Genomic DNA, 25,668 nt, shown 5'->3' with positions numbered 1-25,668 from the left:
GTCTGCGAAGCAGGGTTCAGTCCTTGGTAAAAAATCTCCATCTGCACGTAGTCTGGTAAGCCATTATGTGGTATGGACAATGATGAATGTGAATGAATGAACAAGTTCATGTCCCTGACAACGGTGCCATAAACTTGATGACTAAAATTTATATCTCTTTATCTACTGTGTTGTTTATGAATGAAATTGATGATGTGCTATGCGCTCAAGTGCTTTACGATACTACTTTCTAAGTGTATGCATTAATGATAATATGCTCGTAGTATGCGATGATATAATGCGTGTCACAAGTTTCCTTGCGTTGAAACCAAGTATAATTCCAACACAAGTTTTTCAAAATGACCTGAGGTCGAACACGGGGATTGTTGTGGTTATATGCGATAATAATGTGGTAAATGTGACCGGTTGTCATAGAGAATAAAGAATTTGGTTTTGACAGAAATGTAAATTACGTTGAAAGTAAAATGCGTTGTAAATAAAATGCGTTGATAAAATAAATGTCTAAACTACTATGATACAAGGTAAGGACTAGCTGTGAAGTTGTACAAAAAGAATCTAATGAATGCGATGGCAAGTCTTGTGAATGAATCAGAAAGAGAGTGAGTAGAGAGAAAGGACATCGCAAGTCGTCAATCTCGTTAAGGCACAACTAAGGTTCCACCTTCCCTTGGCTTACACCTTTCAGTGATCGGCTGCGTTCCCATACGTCTATGGTGAAACAGAGATGAACGTGATGAATGCAAGGTTGTTTCCATCTCGGGAAATACTTCTTGCTTTAGTTAACGCATTCTTTCAACCCTCTCTCGATAGGCGGAATAACACCTTCACTTCTACTCTCACAGGTGAAAATGTCGTCTAGCATGCTTTAGCTAAACTTAGTTGATTATCTTAACACAAATTAACTCACTCGCTTAATTCTTCCTTTTTACCCAGGGGATTGAGAACACATGATGGAGAAAATGGATGATAAATGTATGGAAAGAGACAGAGAGATGATAATGATGACGATAATGACATTTAATTCTAAAGATAAGCGTTTGATACATGATTTGTGAATGAAATATTAAAGAAGATGAACAAAGTAGATGAAAGGAAAGAATAGAAACAAATACGGAAAGAGTGTTAATATCTTGACACAGATCCCGATCGGAGACTTGTGCTTGCTGGCATATGGATGAAGTGGAGAGGAAAGCTTCCCTCTCACGCTTGCTTTCTCGGTAGGAGGTGACCTCTTGTACAGCACTTCAGCTTTGGGAATCGGAAGAATTCCTTGCTCGGAGACTCACTTTTTAGCCTTGTCTTGTCATTCTCCCGGATTTTTTCTGTAAAGTCTCTTCAAACCAGCCTTCTTTGCAATGAATTCAATGAAGCTATTTATAGACAAGACCTTGGCTTTCTTGTATTGGTGGTCTCAATGTATAATTCTGAAAATTCCTGCCATGGTGTAATGGAAAAGTCCACTTTGCTCCACAATCAATCTGTCAGAATCGTACAACAGAAAGCTCTACACTTGTCATAATCGCCTGCGAATGCGTTGCTCTTCACATCTTCAATCGATCACCGTATGCGGTGTAGTTGTTTTGATTACCACATGCAGTGGAAATGCGTTGTCTCTATAGCCCATGATCGATCGTCGCATGTGCTGTCATTGCGTTGATCATTTCTTCGTTCTTGATCGATTGGCGCATATGATGTAGATGCGTTGTACATTTTGTCCTCGAGCCCTTAACGCATGCAGTGACCTATTTCCTGCAAAACAGAGACTGGAATATTCTATTTCACCATTGCAATGGGGTTAATGGATGCGTTCACGACATTTTATAATTTTCGTATTTCTCAACCAATTCTTATACTATCGACACAACTTTTCTTTCTTTTTGCCGCATTATCTAAATAAAACAACATAAATAACTTGTATTTCTACAAGTTATCACACCCTCAAATTTTGATATATGCTTGGCCTCAAACATATCTTCAACCAAGGCAATTTTGCTCAACTCTTGTCTTAACTTTGCGTCGATCAGCTACTTCAAATGCTCCACCTCTACAAAATTACTTGACAACACATTTCCTTCTATCCTTTAACAATTCATCGCATGCTCTACTTTATTCTTTTCTACAACAAACCTCTACCCAAAATTCCCTTCTTGTTTTGAGAAGAATGTTTACCTCTTCTTGCAAAAACAACTGGGTGCAACTTTATGCGGTGGCCTACTTTGTGTCATCTTATTAGAGACTGTTGGTCATGGTTACACCCTTCGTTTTGGCTTGCTCCCACGGGTGTCATGTGAGCATCCAACTACGGTTGTGTACCAATCTCAACTTCAACTCTTGATCCTCAGCCAAGTTTTACTTTTGCTGGTCAGAGGAGTTGTCTCTTTTATTCTTATTTTCTCTCTCTCTTTTTTTTCTTTTCTTTTCATATTGCGTCGATCTTGGAAACCTACATTCGTTTTGACTTGCTCCCATGGGGACACTAGAACATCCAACTACGAACATGTTCCTTTCACGACTTAACTCTTATCAGGTTGGGATTTTCCCTTGCGCTGACATTGGAGTTTTTATGATTTTTTTTTTTTTTGATAATAATGAACGCATTTGTCTGATATTGCCGCATCCGCTTGACCGCATCTGCTCAGACCTTCCCCACCCCCAAATTTAGAGATGCGCAAGGTTCTCATTGCATTGTTTTGGACAGAAAAGACAAAACACTTAGTCAAAATTTTGAAAAGAAGGTTTGAGCAGAGTCTTAAAATAGAGAAGGTAAAGTAGAGCTATTGCGATGAATTATCTAAGTGTTAGTCAGAAAGTGCAATGTACAAGAAATATTGCTAAGGGTATGTATATTACTCATCATGGCAGCGCAATTAATAACACAAAGTAAAAGACAAGAATTACCGCAATAATTGACAAAGGATGATAAGTAAAGAGGCTAACGCATATGGAAAGAATCATTACTCAGTTATATAAAATTTAACTAAGTATACAAAGAACTACAATCATCATACACAAAATTTTAGCATGTACAAAAGAAATCAAGGTATAGCTTCTATATATAAAAAAAAATAATGAATGAATAAAAGAATGGCCGCAAACGAAAAATTGCAGAATTGCAGGGAAGGTGGCACACCCCCAAATTTAGAGTTGCGGCAGGGGATCTTGAGGAGGATTTTGCGGAGGAACTCGAGTCGCTTCTTCAAAATGCAGAGGTTGTTGTAGATGGGGAGGCACCATGGGAACATGTAAATATGCTGTCAAGAAGTTGAAGTATTCATGGTTGCGCTCTGCCATCTGTCTTTGATTCAGGTGGATGGTGAAGATATTGCGTTGAATATTAATCATCACCTACCGCGTCATCACATGACTGCATTGCAACTCTGCGTTGCTCTCTTATAGCTCTGTTATTTTCTGGCAGAAGAAATTTTGTTGTTGAGAGAGAAGGGACTGCATCTCTGCTAGTTCAGCAGCAAGGGTTGCGATGGTGGGATGCGCCTGCGATGTTTCAGCAGCAACGGTTTGAGGTTGAGCGGAAGTGCCTTCTCCCAAATCGTGTGGGTCATCAACATGCGGTGGTGAAGGTGAAGCGTGAGGTGGAGATAGATGAAGGGAAGATGCTGCTGGGGATGCGGTGTTTGAATCAGAAGCAAGAAGAAGATTGGTGAAATGTTTAGGAAGTGGGGAAAGGGGTTCCATTAGAGGGCTTGGATAGCGAATGATTAAAGGTAAGGGGTCCAAGGGTATTTTGTCTTACGGTGATTGATCTTGGACTTTTTCCTTCCCTTTATCATTTTTGCGTTGCTTCTTTGGCTTGCGCTATTGCGGTGCATTCAGATCTAGGAGAGGTCGTTTGGGTGGAAGCTCAGGGCAGTGTGGAGAGTCCTTGAGAAGCATTCTCAGGATCTTTGTGTGAATGAGACCGTGGACTTTCGGCATGGGTTTTTCGACAATGCCTACACCTACAGAGAGGAATAAGCTCAAAATCGTCCATGGGAAGAAGTATTGGCCTCTTACACGGCCTTCAAAGCCTCGAATTTGCTTCGCAATCAGCTGGCCTATGTCAATTGGAATGTCGTGCGCAATACAATATGCAGCCATCACTTGATCCCTTGAAACTATTTTATCATGCGATGTTAGGATGAGTCACCGTTTCACCAAGTAAACCCAAAGACTCGCCTCTGGAAGCAGCTTGTTGGATGCAAGGGTCTTAATGACTTTCAAAGATACTGACCACTGAGTGCCTGGTTGCGTTAATACTCTCAGCGCATCCTCTATGTGTGCTTCATTGGGATTATCAATTATTTTGTTACCCGGTGCATCCGAGATGTCTTTCAGCCTATACAGTTCATTGATGTCCCTTGCGCTGAATGGCACTGTCCACCCTTTCATGATCACCGCATCATTGGTGTCATGGAGCCGGCCATGATAAAAGGCCCTCATTACCGTAGGAATTATGATGGATGGGCATTGGTAGAAAGTCTCCTACCCATGCTCCAGTACAACACTTGTAATCAAATCTGGTAGTGACGTTGACGTAAGAAAGAAACCCATCTCCATCATCATATCATCGTTTTCTTTCTTTGTTGATGGGCGCCTCATAGCCGGCGCAAGCTCGCTGCTTCCAACTTTTGCTTTGCCTTTATCTTGAGCCAATGCAAGGCGGGACTGTTGATGTTTGCGTTCTCGTTCCTTGCATTGCTCTTCTTGTTCCTTTTTCCATTCCGCAACTTCTTTTCTTTTAGTTTCTCTTATGTGCTGCACATTGGCCTTGCGCCATTTTTCCTTCTCCTCCTTTTTCTTTTCTTTTCTTCTTCTTCTCTCATCTCTTTTTCAAACTTCTTCGAGGCAAGCAATATGCGTTGCTCATCCTCGAGCCTTCTTCTTTCTTCTTCTGCCGATATTACGTTGTTACAATGCACCTTCTCATTGTGGAGTTTTCTTGCCAAATCGCCAGATGCAATGATTTGGTGCGCACGTAACATCTTTCTTGTTTCTCCTCTTCTTCTCTTTGTCTTCTCTTCTTTTCCTCTGCTATGCATTGTAAAAATGGTGGGTCGCTTGTTGACCCTTGTGGTGCATTCACCTTGCGACATCGCATCAGAGGGGTAATGTCCGGATCTTCTTTATCTTCAATCGCAACCGTCCTGATATACGTTGATGACACTTGAGGTTGCACTAATTCTTTTTCTTGTGGTGACACCCCTTCTTCCACCCTTGCGGTGGTGGATTCTCCATCGACATCTAAGCTTTCCGCCCTCTTCCTCTTCTCTTCCTTCTTCAGGCGCTTCTCTTCTCACCTGCGCTGTCTCTTCTCACTCGACTTCTTTTCTTTCTTCTCCTTCTTTGGTCGGGCCTCTTCATCTCCTTCTACCCGCTTCTCCTTCTTTGGGCAGTGAGGCGTCAGCTAGCTGTGAGGAATGTCGCCTCCCATACGGTGACGGGGGCTTGGAAAGGTGATGAAGGTAGGGAAGATGAGTGTGAGGATTGCTCGGCCATGGTTGCGGTGTAGTGAAAGAGTTGGAAAATTTTTAGGACTTAGGAAGGAAAATTTAAAGGTCTGGTATGCAGAGGAATTCTTAGGGTTTTTTTTTTGCGAGGAATCCAAATAAACTTCCTTAGGTTGAAGAAGGGCGAGATTTATAGGTTGGGCCTTGATGGGCCCAACGCAAACTCTGCGTGGCAGGCTTCGAGATTCTCAGAAAGCTTGCCCGCTGCGCTCCTCGCATTTATGAATTAGCAGAAAATGACGTCCTTTCATCTGCTAAGTCATCATTTCCTTGGAAGCTTAAATGATTCGACTACTCTATCGCAAAAAGATTTTATCTTTTGTATTTTATTCGGACGGGTGCAATGTTAAAGATTAACGCAATGCATCCGTTACCGCAAATGCATATTGCGGAGAACGGGCAACAACGCATGCATTAACGCAACACACCCCTCAACTCAATGCATTTATGAAGGATGGGCACACGGTATTTCTACCAGCACAACACTACCTCGATATAGTGCTTTTTGCTGAGGACGGGCGCAGAGTACATATGCGCGCAACACACCCCTCTACGTAATGCATTTGAGGAAGATGAACACAAAGTGTATCCATCAGTGCAAAATACACCTGTCACCGTAATGCATACCATATGTTATTATTTTTATTATTATTATTTTATTTATTTATTTATTATTATTATATTTTTGTTTCATCAACAACGCAATGCTTATACCAGGTTGATAAGCCTTTGCGCTGTTCATTTTCTTTTTATTCAATCATTCATAGCAATTTGGAAAAACGCAAACTAAGGCAGGAGAGTAAATAAATTGAGCTAGGCATGAAATTAACGCAACTTGAATTAAAGTAGAAGTAAATTAAGAAAGCAGTAAAGACTAATGTTAAGAAAGCAGTAAATAACGTAATGAAGAAATCAGTAGAGGAAAGCGATAAAGAAAGTGTTAACGAAAGCAGTAAAGATAGATGTTAGGGATGCTGATTGAAAGATAAATTCCTCAAGATTACCATAATCTGCATCCCAGTAGGCGGTTAGACTTGCCTGCGCAATTTCATCACGGACATTGTTCCTTCCTATGAGATCCAAGGGCTTTTGAATTACTTGGCAGCGTTCTCGGTGTTTGATTGCGAAGCTCGACTGCCAATTGCCCTACTTGGACCTCTAAGTTCCTTATCGAAGACGCCTGCGATTGCATAACTGCATCATTTTTCTTAATGTATTGTTTCAGCAGGGCTTCCAAGGATGATGAATTTACAGAGGCATTTGATGTGGACGGTTGGTTGTACGGTTGCCGTTGGTGACTCTGATTCTGATTTTGGTGAAAAGCTGAAGGACTTCCTTGATTCCCGGAATTACTGTTCTGATGATTCCTCTGGCCTTCTTGGTCATTGTTACCTCCCCAACTGAAGTTAGGGTGATTCCGCCAACCGAGATTGTAAGTGTTGCTGTAAGGGTTGTTTTGGATGGCAAACACTGATTGCAGGTTTGATGGGCACATCTCTGCAGCATGACCCCCTCCGCATTGTGCACAGCTAATTACTGCCACTGTGCCGGCACATTGGGTTGCGCTGCACCCTGAGAGAGGGTACCTTGATTTATTGCCATCGTCTGGAGGAGAGAGGTCATTGCGGCCATTTGCGCGGCCAAGATTGTCATTGTATCTGCTGGTACAATGGCATTTTCAATTCTTCTACTCTCGAGGCCTCTTCCCCCATACCCATCGTCCACCCAATCATCCATGCTTCACGAAATGCGATCCAGGATGACCTTGGCTTTAGTGTAGGCCTTATCCATAAATCCTCCTACTGCGGAGGCGTCAGCAACAGCTTACGTTGATCGATTCAAGCCATTATAGAAGGTCTCCATCAGAACGCAATCGAGAATCCCGATATGCGGACAATTCTTCACAAATCTTCTGAAATGCACCCAGGTGGTGCTTAGAGTCTCATTCTCCATCTGCTCAAAATTTAACACATCCCTTCGTCTTCTTGCGTTGTCGGCTGGAGGGAAGAATTTCTTCATGAACCGCTCCACCAATTGATCCTATAAATTGATTTCGTTTGGCTCCAATGAATGAGCCCACCTCTTTGCCTCATCCTTCAGTGTGTACGGGAAAAGGTATAGTCTGATTCCCTCAGAAGTAACACCAGGAATGGAGAAAGTATTGCACATCTCCACGAAGCTTGTTAGATGGGCATGTGGGTCTTCACCTTTCATCCCTCCAAAATGTCCCGCATTTTGGATCATCTGAAGCATGATCGGCTTAATTTCAAAACGTGCATTCTCCTCAACCATTGGTCTTGAAATTCCGAGCGAGAAGTTGTATAGATTTGGCGTCGCATAGTTCCTCATCGGGATGTTGTGGTCGGCAGCAAGAAAAATAGGATCTTGAGCTGGCCGATTCGCCCCTTGATTTCCTTCGGGCCTCTCGTTATTAGTCATATTTGCTCTTCTTCGCCTAATTCGGTTCTGGCATGCCCTTGCACAAAAAGTACGCTCGATCTCTGGGTTAGCTTCGAATTCTGGATCAGTTCCAGTACTCATAAATCGTCAGCCTACTCTTCGTGATAAACAAATAGTACAGCAAAGATCTCTCCTGCAAGATACCACAAGAATATTCAACACTAAACCATTACCAATCCTCGGCAACGGTGCCATAAACTTGTGCAGATAAATTTTATATCTTTAAGCATATGGACAATGATGAATGTGAATGAATGAACAAGTACATGTCCCCAAAAACAGCGCCATAAACTTGTACGGATAAATTAGTCTTTAAGCATATGGACAACGATGAATATGAATGCATGAACAAGTTCATGTCCCCGACAACAGCGCCATAAACTTGATGACTAAAATTTATATCTATCTTTATCTACTGCGCTGTTTATGAATGAATTGATGATGTGTTATGCACTCAAGTGCTTTACGATAAAGATATTTTGCGATACTATGTTCTAAGTGTATGCGTTGATGATAATATGCTCGTAGTATGCAATGATGTAGTGCATGTCACAAGTTTCCTTGCGCTAAAACCAAGTATAATTCCAACGCAAGTTTCTCAGACGGACTTGAGCTTGAACACGGGGATTGTTGTCATTTAGATGTGATACTAATGTGGCACATGTGACCGGTAGTCATAAAGAATAAAGAGTTTTGTTTATGTGGAAATGTAAAATTGTGTTGTAAATAAAATGCATTGATAAAATAAATGTCTAAACTACTATGATACAGGGTAAGGACTGGCTGTGAAGTTGTACAAAAGAATCTAATAAATGCGATGGCAAGTCTTATGAATGAATCAGAAAGAGAATGAGTAGAGGGAAAGGACATCGCAAGTTTGTCAATCTTGTTAAGGATGCACCTAAGGTTTTGCTTTCTCTTGGCGTACACCTTTCAGTGATCGGTCGCGTTCCCATATGTCTATGGTGAAATAGAGATGAACGTAATGAACACAAGGTTGTTTCCATCTCTGGAAATACTTCTCGCTTTAGTTAACACATTCTTCCAACCTTCTCTCGATAGGCGTAATAACATCTTCACTTCTACTCTCACAGGTGAAGATGATGTCGAGCATGCTTTAGCTAAATTTAGCTGATTACCTTAACAAAGATTAACTCACTCGCTTAATTCTTCCTCTTTACCTAGGGGATTAAGAACACATGATGGAGAAAATGGATGATAAATTTATGGAAAGGAACAAAGAGATGATAATGATGATGATAATCACATTTAAATCTAAAGATAAGCGTTTGATACATGATTTGTGAATGACAGATTAAAGAAGATGAAAATAGTAGATGAATAAAAGAATAGAAACAAATACGGAAAGAGTGCCAATGTCTTGACACATATCCTGATCGGAGACGTTTTGCTTGCCCGCGTATGGATGAAGTGGAGAGGAAAGCTTCCCTCTCAGGCTTGCTTTCCCAATAGGAAGTGACCTCTTGCACAAAGCTTCAACTTCGAGAATCGAAAGAATTCCTTGCTCAGAGACTCACTTTTCAGCCTTGTCTTGTTGTTCTCCTAGATTTTCTCTGTAAAGTCTCTTCAGACCAGCCTCCTTTGCAATGAATTCAAGGAAGCTATTTATAGACAAGACCTTAGCTCTTTATTTTGGTGGTCCCGCTGTTAATTCTGATAATTCCTACTATGGCGTAGTGGAAATGTCTGCTCTGCTCCACGATCAATCTGTCAGAATCATACAACAGAAATCTGTACACTTGTCATAATCGCCGCGAATGCGTTGCTCTTCACATCTTCGATCGATCGCTGCATGCGGTATTATTGTTTTGATTACCACATGCGGTGGAAATGCGTTGATCTCTCTAACCCATGATCGATCGTCGCATGCGCCGCCATTGCGTTGATCATTTCTTCGTTCTTGATCGATTGGCGTATGCGATGTAGATGCATTGTACATTTTTTCCTCGAGTCATTAACGCATGCGGTGACCTATTTCCTGCAAAACAGAGACTTGGACATTCTATTTCGTCATCGCAATGCGTTAGTGGGTGTGTTTACGACACTTTATAATTTTCGTATTTCTTAGCCAATTCTTATACTATCGACGCAACTTTTCTTTCTTTTTGCCTCAATATCTAAATAAAACAACATAAATAACTTGTATTTCTACAAGTTATCAACAGTCTCTTACAAGCCGCTTAAACCTTGCCCAAGCATTGCTAAGTGATTCGTCAGTTTCTTGTTCAAAATTTTTATTAATTTCCTTTTCTTGGCATTCTCGGTTAGTGGGAAATACTTCTTCATAAACTTTTAGACGACTTGTTCCCACGAGGTTATCTCCCCCGGTTCGAGAGAATATGCCCAATTTCTTGCTTGATCGCATAAGAAAAATGGGAACAGAGTGTGTCGAACTTCCTCGGTGGAGAATTCGAGAACACAAAAGTGTTGCAGATTTCTATGAAGCTTCGGAGGTGGGCATGTGGGTCTTCGCTACACCTCCCTCCAAACTGCCCAGCAGCCTAGATCATCTGCAACATTACTAGCTTCATTTCAAACCTCGATTCGTCTAACGCTGGCCTCATGATTCCTGGAGGGAGATCATGGAGGTCGGGCGACACATAGTCCCGAATGGGTCTATTGCGGTCATTCGCCAGAAGGATGGGGTTGGCCATTATATTGTTCGCATTTGTGGCCCTTGCTTTTGGTTGTTCCGCCATTCTTGGGGTTCTGTCTTGTTGTTGGCGGTTGTCTCTCAGTCTTTGTCGAAATATTCTCTCAATCTCCGGGTCGTAGTGATAATATGCAAAAATACATGTCATCTTAGGCCTTTTACTTAGAATTATAAAGGTTGTTAGGCAAAATATGCGGCAATCATGATAGGAATTCACGAGAAAATGAGCTTGCGTCGATCAGCATGTTGAATCTCAGCTAACCCATTATTTTGCGTTATTATGCGTTCAATGTTCTATTTTTATGGCTAAAACAAGAAATGGACGCAAACGCGGAAACCAGACCATCGCATAGACGACCACATGTGGAGAAACAGTCCATCGCAAAGGTAAACGCATCGATCAATGCATAGATGTTGCAATAATCAGCCGTATGTGTCCATCGCATGGGAGTTGCGCTCGTCAAGCGATTGTGGTCATCATGTAGAGTTGCGGTATTAAGCGAATACGGTCATTGAATGATTGAGGCAACGCGACAATGCATGATAATGGGATCAACGCAAGGTTAGTGGAATGAACGCATCAACGCATCTTCCTCGAGAAAAATCAAAAGATGATATTGACATTTCACCTACCATGTCGTTAGTGGCAAAGGTTTAGAAAGGACTAACGTGTCGAATGTCAGACTCAGAGCAGTCCAATTAATGTTGTCGGCGACCCAACTCTATAAATAGAAGCCGATGAGCTGAAATTCAAGTAATCCAAGGTTTTCACCTGAGGTTCGCTTCGGGCAGATCCTTGCGATCCAGAAAAACGCGTGAGAAGAAGTTTGAGAGTTCTTCACCTCCTTCATCCATTTCGAGTGACGACCGAAGCCTACGACCAGAGCTAGATCTCGAGAGAGTCAGTTCCTCTGCCCATCCATGGCACCACCGGCAGCCTTGACGCACATCCGCTGGGAGCAAGTCTTTGCTTCCAGCCGGTCATTTCCTTTTCCTTTCTTTTTTATATTGTACTGTATGACCTTTTGTGATTAAGGAATTAATACAATTTGTTTCCAATGCATTTCTCTGTTCCTTCAACTTCATCTCCATCTTCTTTGCTTAGCATCTTCACTTTCATTGCAACACTTAGTTGGATTGCTTGGGTATCGCATACTTAGTCGTGTGGATTAGGGATATGAAGCATGTAGCAACCCACCAAGTGGTGTACGTTGTGTGAGTGTGTGAGTAATCTTATTTGCTTAGTGTGAAGCTGCTGCAACACCTGTTTATATGCTAACGCATTGCTTGTCTATGAGTAAAGTCAGCAACAATCAACTGCCCGGGAGGGTAAGTGGTTGGACGCATTAAGCAATGTATGCATTGTTCACTAGAGATAAGAATAATCTTACGTCAACCAAGTTCATGCATTTGTCTTGTTTTATGTTGTGCCCAACACCCTTTTAGAGCTACTTGAGAGAGAGTCTAAAGAAAGAACCTAATGTCTCGAGAGAGCTAGGTTAGAATCTAGACACGAGAGAGCGATATTAGATTGGCATAAGCAAGAGATAGGGACTTAGGGATAAGCTCTATTTGTCAACACTGCATCGCATGCACCCTAGGAATAGGTATGATATTATGTGGTCACCTTATTTGTGTGTGTGTCACTTTGTCATCGCATAAATGAGAATAGAGGCTTATGTGTAGGTCCTATAGACTTATCGCATATATCGCATGCATTCTAGCATTCGAAGCCGTAGCATTCATACCCAAACGTGGTTTACTATTGTATGTGTGTTTCATGATCGCATGGCTTGTGTTGACTAAGGTTGCCCTTGCGGTCACTCTTAAGGATTGCAATGAAACCATCTCTGCATTTTATCTATTTTCCCATACATTTATTTCATGTCAAGTTTTGTCGTATCTCTACCTCTCATGCATATTCTCATTGTGTTGTCTGTTAGATAGGAGTAGGAGTAGGGTTAACTTAAAAACCTCCCTTTCATTCTTTTATTCAAACCATCGCATGCACATTACCGCATACATATAGCTACAAGTCCCTGTGTTTGACCTCAGATTACCCGAGAAACTTGTGTTCGTGTTATACTTGGCGTGAGCACAAGAAAACTTGTGACAGGACGCATGGTCATCGCATACATTTATTAACGCATATTCATTCCAACGCACGACCATTGACGCATGACTATCAACGCATATCTTAGGAAAATGCATCGCATACTGCGTCTACGGGATTTTGGTTGTCGAGTAAAAATTAACTTCCATGTTTCTGTCATCACGTAGTTTGCCAGAGATTGAGAGCTGCAAAGAAATCAAAAAAATTACCATTAGCACACTAATTTGCCGAAGTCCTCGGCAACAGCGCCAAAAACTTGATGGTTGGTTTATGCGGTGAAAATATGGAATGAAATGCGATGATGGAATTGCGTTGAGCAACAAGTTTCTCAGTGGAATCCAAGTATAAACCCCCACTGAGTTTCCTGGTAAGTCTAGGGTCGAACTCAGGGACTTGGGAAAACGGTATGCGGTGATAACTTTTCAAAAGACTTTACAATAACTAGTAACTCAAATAATTGTTTGGTTTTTTGTTTTCGGTAATAAAAATAAACAAATGCGACGGAGTTTCAAAAAGAGTTGATAATACGAAAAATGCGATGAGTATGCGGTGAACGGGTTGAGAAGGGATTTGGCTAACACTCCTTAGGATGCGTTCATGTTATGCGACCATGCAACACACATACAATAGTAGACCATCTCTCGACGTAAATGCTACGACTTCTAATGCTAGAACGCATGTGATATATGCGATAAGTCTATAGGACCTACACATAAGCCTCTATTCTTATTTATGTGATGACAAAATGACACACACACAAATAAGGCGACCACAAAATATCATACCTATCTCGAGGGTGCATGCGATGCAGGTTGACAAATGCGCCCACCGTGATTAATTATGCCTTTCACCCAGATGCGCCCACCAAGTTGCGACGGCTCTATGCGATAATCCTTCTTGAGCAGATGTTTGCGAGCACAAATCATCGCAAAGCCTTGCGGTAATGCTGCGCTCGACCGTTGATTTCTTGTGATCGCACTTTTCGCCTTGTGTCAACGCATATTCCACATAAAAATACGAAAATTAACTGATTCTATGCGATGAACGCATGCGACCACAATGTTATGAACTTAATGCTTTTTGGACGTAATCTAACATATTTTATCAACGCAAGCCAACATTGTTTAAGAACTTAGCACTGTAATAACGTGCATTTCTGCCTGTTATCAGAATGTCGAATGCTTGCCACTTGTTACATGAACAGTACCACTCGAACCTGTTTAGCCTCAATATTTGAACGTTTCCTCCTTTGGTATTGAGACTATGACGTCTGGTCTTCACATGAAATAGACCTTCATACCGATCGTATGATTGTACTTCATGTTTACTAGATCTTGCAGCCTATTTATTTATTTTCTCATGTGCGTACCTGGATTTTTACTCCACTTAGTATTATAAAATATGCTTGAAATAAATTATTAATTATATATATATATATATAAAATAATATTACCGAGTGTATTTATCTTGACGTTCCAATGCATCCCTTATTTCTTCTCTTCTTTTCTCGAAATAATTCACGCATTTGAAGAATGTTATCTGAGCAAGAGCATTTATAGCAACATTCGAGCTCCTTTGAGGACTCCATTTATGCACTCTGATAGATCGTCGTTATCCACCCATATCTGAATCCTTCATCATGTGCTTGAGTCCATTGCTCTAAATTAATGTTGTAAAAAAAATTCAAACAGCTCTGATTTATTCCTTTGATATCTTCATTGCTTTATTGAACTTCTGAATTTGAAACTGACACTCGGCACGATAAACATAATTTTTCAATGAATTATTTGTGTGTGTGTCACTTTGTCATCGCATAAATGAGAATAGAGGCTTATGTGTAGGTCCTATAGACTTATCGCATATATCGCATGCATTCTAGCATTCGAAGCCGTAGCATTCATACCCAAACGTGGTTTACTATTGTATGTGTGTTTCATGATCGCATGGCTTGTGTTGACTAAGGTTGCCCTTGCGGTCACTCTTAAGGATTGCAATGAAACCATCTCTGCATTTTATCTATTTTCCCATACATTTATTTCATGTCAAGTTTTGTCGTATCTCTACCTCTCATGCATATTCTCATTGTGTTGTCTGTTAGATAGGAGTAGGAGTAGGGTTAACTTAAAAACCTCCCTTTCATTCTTTTATTCAAACCATCGCATGCACATTACCGCATACATATAGCTACAAGTCCCTGTGTTTGACCTCAGATTACCCGAGAAACTTGTGTTCGTGTTATACTTGGCGTGAGCACAAGAAAACTTGTGACAGAACGCATGGTCATCGCATACATTTATTAACGCATATTCATTCCAACGCACGACCATTGACGCATGACTATCAACGCATATCTTAGGAAAATGCATCGCATACTGCGTCTACGGGATTTTGGTTGTCGAGTAAAAATTAACTTCCATGTTTCTGTCATCACGTAGTTTGCCAGAGATTGAGAGCTGCAAAGAAATCAAAAAAATTACCATTAGCACACTAATTTGCCGAAGTCCTCGGCAACAGCGCCAAAAACTTGATGGTTGGTTTATGCGGTGAAAATATGGAATGAAATGCGATGATGGAATTGCGTTGAGCAACAAGTTTCTCAGTGGAATCCAAGTATAAACCCCCACTGAGTTTCCTGGTAAGTCTAGGGTCGAACTCAGGGACTTGGGAAAACGGTATGCGGTGATAACTTTTCAAAAGACTTTACAATAACTAGTAACTCAAATAATTGTTTGGTTTTTTGTTTTCGGTAATAAAAATAAACAAATGCGACGGAGTTTCAAAAAGAGTTGATAATACGAAAAATGCGATGAGTATGCGGTGAACGGGTTGAGAAGGGATTTGGCTAACACTCCTTAGGATGCGTTCATGTTATGCGACCATGCAACACACATACAATAGTAGACCATCTCTCGACGTAAATGCTACGACTTCTAATGCTAGAACGCATGTGATATATGCGATAAGTCTATAGGACCTACACATAAGCCTCTATTCTTATTTATGTGATGACAAAATGACACACACACAAATAAGGCGACCACAAAATATCATACCTATCTCGAGGGTGCATGCGATGCAGGTTGACAAATGCGCCCACCGTGATTAATTATGCCTTTCACCCATATGCGCCCACCAAGTTGCGACGACTCTATGCGATAATCCTTCTTGAGCAGATGTTTGCGAGCACAAATCATCGCAAAGCCTTGCGGTAATGCTGCGCTCGACCGTTGATTTCTTGTGATTGCACTTTTCGCCTTGTGTCAACGCATATTCCACATAAAAATACGAAAATTAACTGATTCTATGCGATGAACGCATGCGACCACAATGTTATGAACTTAATGCTTTTTGGACGTAATCTAACATATTTTATCAACGCAAGCCAACATTGTTTAAGAACTTAGCACTGTAATAACGTGCATTTCTGCCTGTTATCAGAATGTCGAATGCTTGCCACTTGTTACATGAACAGTACCACTCGAACCTGTTTAGCCTCAATATTTGAACGTTTCCTCCTTTGGTATTGAGACTATGACGTCTGGTCTTCACATGAAATAGACCTTCATACCGATCGTATGATTGTACTTCATGTTTACTAGATCTTGCAGCCTATTTATTTATTTTCTCATGTGCGTACCTGGATTTTTACTCCACTTAGTATTATAAAATATGCTTGAAATAAATTATTAATTATATATATATATATATAAAATAATATTACCGAGTGTATTTATCTTGACGTTCCAATGCATCCCTTATTTCTTCTCTTCTTTTCTCGAAATAATTCATGCATTTGAAGAATGTTATCTGAGCAAGAGCATTTATAGCAACATTCGAGCTCCTTTGAGGACTCCATTTATGCACTCTGATAGATCGTCGTTATCCACCCATATCTGAATCCTTCATCATGTGCTTGAGTCCATTGCTCTAAATTAATGTTGTAAAAAAAATTCAAACAGCTCTGATTTATTCCTTTGATATCTTCATTGCTTTATTGAACTTCTGAATTTGAAACTGACACTCGGCACGATAAACATAATTTTTCAATGAATTAAATCTCTACTTTTTATTAAAGTTGTTGACGATATGTCGTAAGCAGAAACGATGGTGACATTTTGGTCTCATCCAACCATTTGCTGGATTGTACACTGCTGCGATTATACTAACATGTCGATCTGAAATTAAACACATCTCTTCGTGTGATAATTTCTCTCAGGTGTTTCAGGAACCATCCCCATGAGTCTACAGACTCCTCATCAGCAACAGCAAATGCAAGTGGAAGAAGATGGCCGCTTGTGTCAATTGATGTAACAATAAGCAATTTTTCTCTATATTTGTCGTACAAGTGTGTACCATCTATCTAAATTATCGGCCAAGCTTCTATACAAGGACCAAATGCCTAAAATACAAAAGTTAGGATAACATGGCCTTCAGTAAGCATTTCTTTCACTCTCCACTCTACGTGTGTTCCGGGATTGGTTTGCTTAACCATATACAACCACTTGGGTAACAATTTGTAAGACTCATCCCAATCACCGAACACTTTAGCCAACGCTTTTCTTTTGCCCTCCCATACCCTATGGTAAGGAACATGATATCCAAACTTTGATTTAATGTCGGACTGCAGTTGTGCCACACTGATAGATGGTTTTTCTCTTACGGCATCACAGAACTCTAGTGCAATCATTGATGAATCCAATTGCACATGAATTTGACATAGTTCTGAATAAAAACATGTATGCTGCTCATCGTACTTAGTGATCTCGAACAAGCCATGCGATTTTTTCTTTATTGCACGAAGTCTCCACTTGCAATCTTCCTTCCACTTCTTACACCGAATTGTCTAAATCGTCGGTGTCGATTCAACAACCTCATATGGTGCGTGAAATTTTATTGCAAAACATTTGACCGCGTGTTGTAGCATTTCTTTGTCTTGACAAATCATCCCTTTATACAATTGAGTATTGTCAACGTCCACATGGGCTACAATTGGGTCATGTTCTCGAATGCTATCCAGTACATTCATATCCAAATCGTTGAATGTATCTAAAAGTAACTCATGTTCACGACCATCGAAATCCAACTCTTTAAATTCATCATCTGTTTCAGTTCTGAAGTCTCTATATAGGTCGTGCGCCATATCTTCATTATCACATGGCGATGCAACTGACTCCGGATCAGGATCAATACATTCAGTTGGATCTTCAAACTGGCTAAATGATGTATTCAAGTTTATATCCACCCCTATCCTATTTACATTTACATAAAAATGCACTAAATTCGGCAGTGGCATTGCGATTGAGAACATCAAGTTCATAACTTGTGCATTCGAAATAGGGAATGACATAAACCTTATTGATCTTGATGGTTCTAGGTTAGGATGTCTATATATTATTTCTATCTGATTTGTTCTCATATCTACACTAAGTGACATCCCAACTATTTCAATGAATTGTTCAAATACAATTCCACTGTTCACATTTATGCTAAAACTCCCACTTGGTGGTTGGTCATAGTCAACTTCATCAATACCATCAATCATATTACCATTTGTAAACAACAAAAATCCCAAGCATTTGGCCGCCATTTTCTAAAAAAAAAAAAGACAAACAATACATTAGTAATTGTTCTACTAATTTTGTATTAAACTAAAAATATTACACTTTTTAATTTATAAACATCAACTTTTTAAGTTTTATGAACATCAACTTTTTAAACATAACAATAAATTAAACTTTTTATAACTATTTTTAAACATAACAATAAATTAAACTTTTCAAATTACAATGAGGTAAACTTTTTAAAACTATTTTTCAAATTTAATACAAAATAAAAAATAAAATCAAATTAAACTTTTTCAAACTATTTTAAACTATATTTTCAAAGTTAATACTAGAAAAATCAAATATCATAAGAAATATATTTCAAAAAATCATAATAGTTTTGTATTAAACTAAAAATATTACAATTTTTAAACTATAAACATTACAATGAGGTAAACTTTTTAAACTATTTTTTCAAATTTAATACAAAATAAAGAATAAAATGAAATTAAACTTTTTCAAACCATTTTAAACCATATTTTCAAAGTTAATACTAGAAAACTCAAATATCATCAGAAAATCAACTATTTTAAACTATAGTTTATTTAAGTATATTTCTTACAATAAACTATACTTAAATATAAACAAAAACAAACAAAATATAAATAAGATTAACATGTTGGTATAACATCCCAACCATAAGATTAACACTGATAATAACTACTAAGATTAACACTAATAGAGAAAGAACTACTAACATCAATATGTAAATATTATTGAATTCAACATGATAGATCTACTAAATGTAATAAAACTAGTAATAAATAAATAGTAAACTCACAAATATAACTTACCTTTTTTGTTCTTTGTTTTCCAAACAGCAAAAAAAACTATAAGAAAGATATAATAGTATGAGAATAGGAACAAAATGTATAGTTCTTAAAAAAAAAATGAAATTTTGTATAATAAAAGGTACAAACCTACAATTTAATGGACGAATGTGGGAGAAAAAGAAGATTTGCTGAAGGCAGTGAGAATGAAAGAACGAAGGTAGTGAGGAAAAAATGAGAAGCAGAATGAAGGTAGTGAGGAGAGTGAGGGAACGAAAGCAGTGTGAAAATGAGAAGCAGAACGAAGGCAGTGAGGAGAAAATGAGAGACGGTGGGGTTATAAGCTAAATGGTCGAGTTTCTCACGGATTGTGAAAGCAGTGTGGGATGGGACGAGACGCTAACGTGCTACAGAGATTCGGATTCATTCTAAAGAAGGTCGACGATTCAAATCACTCTGATGCGCGCTGCAGAGATTCAGATTCTTAGCTATGTGATCATGTAACATTTGGTATACGATCATGTAGTGAGGAAAGAGAGCTCTCGAGAGGCCATCGCAGCGTGCCCTCATCATGTACTTCAACTATGCGATCGTGTAGTAAAGCTTAGCGATCATGTAGCATTTGATATACGGTTGTATATTAAAAGGTATGCGATCGTATAGGTTTTGAGAAGGCCATCGCATATTTGTAATAGGTAAGCGATCATGTAGGAGTTTATGGGCGATCGTGTAGTGAGGAAAGAGAGCTCTCGAGAGGCCATCGCAGCGTGCCCTCATTGTGTACTTCCACTATTCGATCGTGTAGTAAAGCTTAGCGATCGTATAGCATTTAATATATGATCGTATAGTAAAAGGTAGGCGATATATAGGTTTTGAGAAGGCGATCATCTAATTGTAATAGCTAAGCGATCCTGTAGGAGTTTGTGGGCGATCATGTAGTGAGGAAAGAGAGCTCTCGAGAGTGGGAGTTCGAAAAGCATGATGCGTTGATAAGGCTTGCGGCAGCCTCAAGTGTGTATGAGCAAAGGTGCTGGACGATCGTGTAGCAGATGAGCGGCACTATACGATTAGGTATGCGATCGTCTAGTAAGTGAACGGCACTACACGATGAGGTAGGCGATCGTGTAGGCGGGCGTTGGGTGATCATGTAGTAATTGCATGGAGGTAAACGATGCTCGCAGTAGCTAAGCGATAGGCTATGCGCGAGATCTTTGAGAGCAAGATCAGTGAGATCATTGAGAGCGAGATCAGTGAGATCGTTGAGAGCGAGATCAGTGAGATCGTTGAGAGCGATATCGTTGAGAGTGAGATCAGCGAGATCGTTGAGAACGAGATCAGCGAGATCATTTGCTAAATGATTGAGCTAGACGATAGACGTTGGGCACTAGACGATGGACATTGGGTGCTAGACGATAGACGTTGAATGCTAGATGATGGATGTTGGGTGCTAGACGATAGACATTGGGTGCTAGACGATATACGTTGAATGCTAGACGATAGACGTTGGATGCTAGACAATAGACGCTGGAAGCTAGACAATAGACGCTGGAAGCTAGACGATAGGCGCTAATTTCCAGAGGTCACCCTCGACCTCTTTCAAAATTTCTCAATCTTCTTTAGTTTTTGACAGGTCGAGGGTTGAACCCTCGTCCTCTTCTCAATTTCCTTTAGGTCAAGAGTCAAACCCTCGATCTCTTCTTTAATTTTCGACAGGTCGAGGGTTGAACCCTCGTCCTCTTCTCAGGTCGAGGATCAAACTCTCGATCCTTCTTTAATTTACAACAGGTCGAGGGTTGAATCCTTGACAAAATATTTTAAACTAAATCCCCCTTCGAAATCTCCAAAACAACCATAGATTTCTAAATAGTTTCAAAACCACTATATTTTCCTAAATAGTTTTCCTAATCACAATGTTAAAAAAAAACTCCGTCAAATGACTTGGAAAGAATACTTTTTTCAATGTTTTTTTTTTTTTGCAAAGGAAAAATTGATTAATTTTTTTAATGTTTTTCTTTCCTCTTCTCATCTCTCTTCTTTCCCTCTACTTTCTCCCTCTCCTCTTCTCTCTCCTCTTCTCTCTCCTCCCGTCTTTGGTGTAGCAGGTACCTTTGTGGGTAATGCTGGAAATAGTCATTACTTTTCAATTCCACCAGTATGGTTTCTTCCGGCGCTACTTCTACGATGGATTTGGCCTCACCGCTGCCGTCACCCTCGGTTTCTTTGTTGCTCTCTTTGCTCTCGCCGCCGCCATCACCCTTCTTCTCTTTCCCACTTTCTTCATTTGCCTTCTTTCATTCTCTAGCCTCACTGCATCCACCCCTACAACCAAAATTAAAAAACAAAGTTTCAGAATTGGATATTCATAAGACCATCAATGGAACCACCTTTTCCCTTTTCACAACCACTTTATGGGTCTTCCAATTAGTGATTACAACTTCAACCCCTGTTATAATCAAGAAGAAAATTTACAATTTTTTAATCTCTCTGATCGGTTTGCTTCACTCTTCTTGAAACATTAATTCACCGGTAGAAGAGGAGAGGAGGAGAAATTGGAGGAAAAGAAGAGAGAGGAGAAGAGGAAAGAGAAAAAAAATGAGTATTTTTTTTCTAAGTCACTCTCCATATCAATATTTAATTAATTAAATTTAATTATTTTATTAGTAAAGATCGTTTTAAACTCATTCTTAAAAAATTAGAGACTAAAATAGTTAAATCGAAATCTTAGAAATCAAATACAACTATTCTTGAAAACTCAAGGACTAAAAAAAAAATGTTTTCTCCTATTTTTAATACATTTTCATTTTACTTTCAACATACTAAAAAAATTAACTACTTTTCTTCATAAATGTCAAAATTTTATAATACAATATTAACGTGTTTTTAAGATATAGCTTTGTTAAAATTTTTGTGACCTCCTAGCATACCATTTGAATATGTCATTTAAACAATTGTTAATAAATTTAAACTTTTCTAGGAATTGATTGAATCACGAATTTTGAATACATTAGAGTAAAGAATTTTGGTGTTACTTTTTGTGATTGGTGATAAAAGATTTTTGTTGCAGAGACATCCTAATTTAATATTCAAAACAAATAGAGAAGCTTAGGAGAATTGATATTTAGACTACTTTCAAAGGCCCTTGGTCTGAAATCAACCCATCTCGTGGACTTGGATTGCAATGAAGGACATGCCATTATTATCCGTCGTGTCCTCAGTCGGAACTCGCCATCGGCACCACGGAGCACTCCGACAATACCTTCATCACCGTGTTGCTGCAGGACCACATCGGAGGTCTTCAAGTGCTTCATGACAACAAATGGGTGGATATTCCGCCAGTTCCTGGAGCCTTAGTCGTCAACGTCGGCAGCTTATTGCAGGCAAGGTTTTATTATGCATTCATTAAGTAATTAAATTGTAATTGAGACAAACTTAAAATATAATGGCGGGTTTGGGTTCCTTTTATGGACACAGCTTATTTCAAATGACAAATTTGTGAGCTCGGTGCATAGAGTGGTGGCTAATAGTAAGGGTCCAAGAGTATCAGTGGCATGTTTCTTCAGTACTGGCTCTATACCAACCTCCAAACTTTATGGATCCATCAAACAGTTGTTGTCCGAACAAAATCCTCCCGAGTATAAACAAATCACTGTTAGAGAGTACCGTCTCTACTTTATTCAAAAGGGATTCGACGGAATAGATGCTCTCACACATTTTAGGCTTTGATTTACTTTAGTGTTTTTTGGTTTCGAATTCCAAGGTTTGTAAAATATTTAAATTGTGTTAAAGTTTGAGTTTGTTAAAGATGTGTGATTTTTAATTTCTAAAACATGGGTCTTGATACCAAATTTTAGATAGGGGTGAATGTATCTGACCTTCACGTGACACTAGCAATAAATTTGTTTGAAGAGGAGAAGAATGTGCCCTGCAAAAAGAAAAACCTGCACAACGGTGTGGTGCTTGCCACACCCACCCCAATACTTAAGTCAGAAAGTGAAAGAACGTGGAAGCTAGAGAGTTTAAGAGTAGGACTCAACTTCCTTATATGAAGTTATAATGAAGTATTTATAGAGAAAGTTGGCCTAGAGTGTTTCATAAGATTTCCGAGTTGCTTTAGGATAAGTAGATAACCTATTGGACCAAAAGGCTATTGGGTTTTATATCCTTAAACTCGTGGTTGTAAACAATAAAATTTATTCTAAAAATTGCAATAAATTATTATTGAATATATGTATTACTTATTTCGTTTTAGCAATCTAATAAACTCAAAGATCCATGACTATTACATGAGTACTTGAACTTTATGTGGAGACATAAAAATGGATCAGGTTCAAGTAAATGGTCAAAATGATTTATAGTAACACTATTGGGTGTGGCCCACTCTGTAGTTGTTACGAGGAGTTATAAAGTGCTACAAACGATGTGATCGTAATTCGTACATGTTATGACATGAGGAGTGGGGGCGTCCTGTGCAATAGATTTTTACAAGATCGGACCACGAAATCAGTCACCCTTACTTTATGACGTTGTTTACTGTTTAAGACTGACTATTTCAAAGCGATGACCTAGGTAACTTGATCTTAATCTTGAGCTAACTATGAACTCATGTTTATTCGGGATTATCCTTCGATTTGTATAGGTGAGGGTTGGCTCAACAACGTAGGCTCAATAAACTTCCATTTTAGGGGTAAGACCGGGTAGATAGCTGGGGACATAAGGTGCAAGATGGAATTTACTCCTACCCACTTTCTGGGATAGTAGAGAGGTTGTTTCCTGAAGTGCTGACTCTGGCTCTTAAACAAGGGGTCTCACTCTCTCATTGGCCCGAGAGGGACTCATTTTTTGATTGGATCACAAACTAATTGTTCATTAGAGGATCAGTAGGACTTAAGGAACAAGAGGTAATCTCAAAGGAAAAATAGACATTTGACCTAGTCGTTATTATGAACAACCTGTGAAGAGTTAACTTACTAATCATGGTTATATCAAGTGGATATAATATATTTACAATGAGGGGAGTATAACTATGGGCTTTAGTGGAGTGACCCATTAGTTAACGAATGAAGGTTAATTTGGTATAAAGAGTTTAGCCAATTAATCTCGGATTGTTGGAGCCCATGATCTGTAGGTCCATGAGGTCTCTCTACTAGCTCGTAAATGGATTAGTCATAGAGTAGCGTGATAAGTTAATTTGAAACGTTCAAATTAGAATTAAGGGAATTAGTAATTATATGTGTTATAATTACTCGTCTAATTTTGGAATTAAACGAAATTTGAGAATTAATTAATATTTAAATATGATTTAAATATTAAGTTCATGAATAAGGATTCATGAAGGTGAAATTTGTGTAAAATTAATTTAATATTTGATATTAAATTAATTAGAATTAATTAAATTGTTTAATTAATTATTTATTATTAATTTTATTAGAAAATTAATTTATGAAATTAATTTTGTAAAATTATTAAATTTTTTTAAAATTTTAAAATTGGAAAAAGATTGGAAAACATAAAATGGAAAATTGGATTTTTCCATTAACACCTTTAAGTAACTCACTCAAAATCTATTATGGTTATCCTAATGAAATGAAAGTCTCTGTCATGAACGACGTTATATAACGAGACTAAACATTTTGTGGTCCGGTCTTATACAAACTCCTTTGTATAAGATACCCTTGCTCACATGTCTCTACATGAATGATCAGGATCAGATCATTTGTAGCACTTTACAACAATTGTAACATCTATAAAGCGGGTCGCAAGTAAACCCTGAACCCTAATTTTTCTACTTGTGTATGTTCACTACTAAGACCAGTTTGGTGAGTAGGTTAATGTGAGAATTAAAGCTTAATTGTAGGGAAAAGGGTGAAGAGATAGAATAGTTTGGTGAGTAGGTTAATGTGAGAATTAAAGCTTAATTGTAGGGAAAAGGGTGAAGAGATAGAATAAATGTTTAAGTTTAGAAGCTTGACTCTTTGGTGAAGCTAGAAATTGGCTAAGTGTCATTAGTGTGTAGCCCATGTGTTGCCTTCGTACTAGGCGTTGGAGTTGAGCCATGCGTTGGTTGTGCACGCCAAAAGGAGCCGTGTTGAGGGAAAGCAACCCTATGGGTGGACAAGGCATACGAAAACCAAGACTTGAGAGGTTAGTATGCATGCGGCAAGATCAGGTGTGCATGAGCATGGGCGCTGAGCGTTGGAGCATTGCACACAAATGATCACATAACTGCTTGCGACACTAGACGATGGCACTACATGATAAGCGTAAGCACTAGACGATGGTCGTGATGTGCTAGACGATGGGCGTAAGCATTACACGATGAGCAACAACGAGAGCTATGCGATAGGCGCAGAGCTAAACGATTGAGGCTTACATGTGAGCGGACCAGTCTAGGCATTCAGCGTAAGGCGCTGGCTACTCAATGTGTGTTAGAGTTGTGCGTTGAAGTAAGGCTAGTTGTGCATTGGTCAAGCTTGGCATGCGATGAGTAGAGCTTGCATGGATTAGACTTTGTAAAGCTAAAAGGGCTGAATGTGCGATGATTGAG

At 39.2% G+C, this 25,668-nt stretch overlaps 2 pseudogenes; one reads left to right on the top strand and one right to left on the bottom strand.

Moving 5' to 3' along the window:
* LOC120069654 (1-aminocyclopropane-1-carboxylate oxidase homolog 1-like) overlaps positions 1–22,847 on the top strand; it is a 43,786-nt pseudogene extending 20,939 nt beyond the window's left edge.
* LOC150038265 (uncharacterized) lies at positions 17,165–18,188 on the bottom strand (annotated as a pseudogene).
* Positions 22,848–25,668: the final 2,821 nt, after the last annotated feature.

Source organism: Benincasa hispida, chromosome 1 (genome assembly GCF_027475165.1).
Source record: "Benincasa hispida cultivar pf3 chromosome 1, pf3_genome.v1.1, whole genome shotgun sequence".
Taxonomy (NCBI): Eukaryota; Viridiplantae; Streptophyta; class Magnoliopsida; order Cucurbitales; family Cucurbitaceae; genus Benincasa; species Benincasa hispida.
The sequence above is the reverse complement of the archived record's forward strand: the minus strand, read 5'-3'. Positions and strand labels throughout refer to the sequence as shown.